The following is a 3,652-nucleotide window of genomic DNA, read 5'->3' on the forward strand; positions in this document are numbered from 1 at the left end:
GGATTACAGCGGAGCTGGATTACAGCGGAGCGCTGGGATTTTAATGGGCGCTGACTACCCATGAAAACAAAAATCGTGTTATCTTAGTCTAGACATCTATCGGAAACAGGGCGCTCTTTGTTCTTCTGTCTTTTATGAAGTCATTTATACAAGTGGAAAATTAACATAAACCATGAATACTTTTTTATGAAATGGGAAAATACCCTGGGAAGAAGGAAGGCTGAAAAGGCTTGGGGAAGCGGAGTGGATAATTAGCAATCGGCCACTCCCAGCGTGCCGCTGTGGCCAGAGGAGCTAATGCAGTCCTCAGCCGCGATACCCAGGCACGGAGCGGGAGCGGGAGCGGGAGGAGAGGAGAGAAGCCAAGCAAAAAATCCAGACCAAAGCCAAGCCAAGCCAAGCCAAGCCTCTGCTCCTCGGGGAACCCTCTGCCCAGGTCTCATGCCCACACCTCCAGGATGCTGAACAACTGGAGAGGCCTCATGGGAGAGCCACGAGAGAGAACAAAACATGCTCTGTATTGAAAGAATAAAAGCGCTTCATCTGTTCATCAAAGAAAAGTGACTTGATCATAACCATAAAAAACTTCCTGGTAAAAAGAAATTTTATAGAAGAGTGCTTTTCAGTTTAGCCAGCACAGGCGTAACAAGCTCCAAGGGCTGGACGCAGAGGCGGAACAGGTCAGTCTCGGAATGAGACGCGTTTTTAATCATGAGGGTAGAGATGCACCGGTAGCCTGGCCTCATGAAGACAACAGGCGGCCAGACCAGGAACGGATCTTTTCATGCCTGCTTCTTTTCAGCATTATATCCAACAGGTTTGCAGTAGAGGTTTTGCCAACGGCAGCTGCTCCGGGCGCTGCTCGCGTTCTGTTCCGTAGGCAAAGCCCAATGTGCATCCAGCCCGGAACTTCCACACGAAAGAAGGACAAGGGTGGGGGCCCGCCCGTGAGCACTACCTGTACTAATGTGTTTGTGAAAAAAATCAGAATTGACTCTGCAAGTCTACTGGGCAGGGTGCGGTTATTCTGGGCTTTAAGTTAGTAACTTTGAAGCTCGTAAACAAGTTTTACACAGTTTTTAGAGAAGATAATAACTGTGCAAGCTTCTCATACAAACATGCCTAGTAAAGAACCCGAAGCTTGGCTTTGGTGGGAAACTATTTCCACATTTCCTCCCAGACACCCCTACCAGTACACTCAAATCCCGACCGAACACCAACACTCCTCGCTCAGTTCCCACAAGTGCCTCAGTTTTGCCTTAAAATATGCCACTGCTCTAACACGAAGCTTCCCATGAGCAGACTCAGTGGTGCTGAGTTATGTTGCTGCTGGATGATCCCAGCCCCCTTTACGCTCCTTACTTATCAGGACACTTTAATAGGAAACCTTCCCAAGAGAGATTTTTGTTAATCCCAGACAGTTCTGCTCATTAATTTCTCCATGGGTTAATAGCTTCAGAACTTGCACCAAAATAGTAAGCTCTGTACTAGTAATTTTACAATAAAAGGTGGAAGTAGCATTCCTAATTTAGCAATATTCATAGCAGAGTTCAATACTGGAGCCTAAACACTAGCAGTAACACCACTTCTCACACTCCGCTTTCAGCGTTTTACCTCCACCCTTTTTTGTAATGTATTTATAGAAGGGAGGTTTACTGAGACAGGCGTAATTCCCCGTCCCCAGCGTCCCCGCAACTATTGCCCCTGTGTCTGGGGTTATGGTTTGCTGCCGGTAATTTTAAGTGTAACGTCAGACAGATATATTCCGAGCACACTAAGGTAACGCTCTGTTTGAAACGATGGCAGCAGCTGTCAGCACAGAAGATTTCTGGCACCAAGAAAGCCGAACCAATGTTAGAAGCAATGGGGAAGGTCTGTGTTTTCGCAGTGTACGCTCGGAAAAGTCCTTGCAGGGTGGAAGTCAGAGCAGCGCTGGATGGCTGTTCTGAGCTGGCAGCTGAACAGGCAGCTCAAGGACTACCTTGGCTCCGTCCTCTTGCCCCATATTCTCTGTCCTTCCTACGTACAGCGTGGCAACCAATGACAAAAGGACTAAAACTGCACCGAAGACACTACTGAAAGTAGGGCACGGTATCTTTCATATCGACCTGTTAACTGTAACTTATCTACGACTTCTCTTAGAAGCTAATTATTTTACACATTTAAATTAGGGTAATTAGATCAGCAGGAATTGAACTAAAACCAAATGCTGGTAGCCTTGTGAGGATTTTCTGAAATGGGGTTTTGTATTCCATCTGCACTTCCTTCCACTAAGGGAAGAGAGTAAGCGTCCCCAAAGATAAGAATGGAAATTTGATCACTTCCTATGTTATTAGTTACATACCACTATCCAGCCTGCATCATTAATTTCCATATAGCCCTTTGCATATAGGGAGTAGGAATATAGGTAAAGGAACCCTGCAAGGACGGAGACTCCCTTTCAAACTGAGACGGGATACCCACCTCAGGTCTTGTTTCTGCATTGCACTGATACAACCGCTGAAATGCAGCCAGGCAGGTCTTGGTTTGCCAGCAGCTATCCAGTCTTCTAATTTTCAGACGTCCATTTTATATAGTTCTCTTGTCCACACTTCGTGTCTATGGCTTCACCTTGCTAGAAAGGCTGACACTGTTCCCACCTTTACATCCTTCCACGGAAAGGGCAAACGCCGGTGGGCTGGCAAGTAACAGCCTAACAGACAGACACAGCAATCCCTGAATTTGCTTCTTGCAAGTTCAACAACTGGCCTCACCTTCCTTCTACGGTATTTGCACATAATACACAAGAACCTGTTGTTATGAAGCGTAACAGAAGAATGATTTGATCCAGGGAGAAAGAAGGCATAAAAAAAAGAAAGACTGTGACTTTGCTCCAATGTAAAGAAGCTTAACCTATTTACGTTTTAAGGGAGAAAAAACACTGAATAGCCGCTTATCTGGTCTTCCTTCCTATCCAGGTATCTATGTTGTACACATTGTCTTCATTTCCAAGCATTCCTGTTTAACTTGAAAGCAGGCGTCTTGCTACAGCTGGTACAGCCTTCCATAGAGGAGAATCCCTTTCCAAGCAGGTTTCTCCTTCCACAGCTATGTGAAAACTGGAAAAAAATGTGCTGTGTCTAGCGGAGGATCAACCTTGTACTTTATGCGTGTCTGGCAAGAAACAGAGTGAGGCAGCACAGCCTTTTGTTCAGGGATTTCTGTGATAAAGAACCCATGTTATTTTCCAAACAAGAAAAAGTAAGAGAACATTTATTTGAAAACGAAGAAAAAAGAGTCTCAGAAAAAATGCTCAACTTTCAATGGCCTTTAACAAAAGGAGCTACAATCTCTGAATTTTGACCATACCTCAGAAATAAATTCAGAACAACAATGCAGTACGTAAGTTGATTCATGACATTTTTGGACAGAGGAAGATGTATCATAAAGGTCACTAAAAACACATTAGAAAAATAAATGCGTGGGAAGTGTTTTGAAAGCTTAAATAAAGGGAAAGGAGAGGAAAATAGAGAAAGATAAAATACAGGAAGATGACTCAGGAACTTCTAACAAAGCACCAGATCTGACACCAATACTCACTCTGGTCAGTGACAAATAATTTAACCTCACGTGTAAAATGAGGATAGTAGCAACCTCTTGGGGCATTGGGAGA

Source organism: Aptenodytes forsteri, unplaced genomic scaffold, assembly GCF_000699145.1.
Source record: "Aptenodytes forsteri isolate BGI_AS27 unplaced genomic scaffold, ASM69914v1 Scaffold147, whole genome shotgun sequence".
Lineage (NCBI taxonomy): Eukaryota > Metazoa > Chordata > Aves > Sphenisciformes > Spheniscidae > Aptenodytes > Aptenodytes forsteri.